At 37.0% G+C, this 281-nt stretch overlaps 1 long non-coding RNA gene across 1 annotated transcript; it reads right to left on the bottom strand.

The window, feature by feature from the left end:
* LOC109132090 lies at positions 1–281 on the bottom strand. Its single transcript, XR_002037366.1, has 3 exons — positions 242–281; positions 106–144; positions 1–17 (listed from the first exon to the last, which is right to left on the bottom strand). It is a non-coding gene; the product is annotated as an uncharacterized LOC109132090 (long non-coding RNA).

Here is a 281-nt window from a genome sequence, read left to right on the forward strand (position 1 = left end):
TGTAACACTCTCAAAACCTGCACCACAGTTGACCAATTATACATTAGGGACAACATTTCAAAACATATATAATCGTGTGTAAGAGAAGGTATATGTTATATTGACCTCTGTGAGGATGATCTGGGAATCCAGCTGAGAGTGAAACTGATAAAGAAACAGAGAAAAACAGAGCAAGCTTTGGATTAGCCTATAACATAATAAGAGAATCACACTTTCAGATTTGAGGAAGGAAGGAACTTACAGGAAAAATCAACTAGCAACACGAACGGGTCCAATAACTT

Source organism: Camelina sativa, unplaced genomic scaffold (genome assembly GCF_000633955.1).
Source record: "Camelina sativa cultivar DH55 unplaced genomic scaffold, Cs unpScaffold19932, whole genome shotgun sequence".
In the NCBI taxonomy this organism is placed as follows: domain Eukaryota; kingdom Viridiplantae; phylum Streptophyta; class Magnoliopsida; order Brassicales; family Brassicaceae; genus Camelina; species Camelina sativa.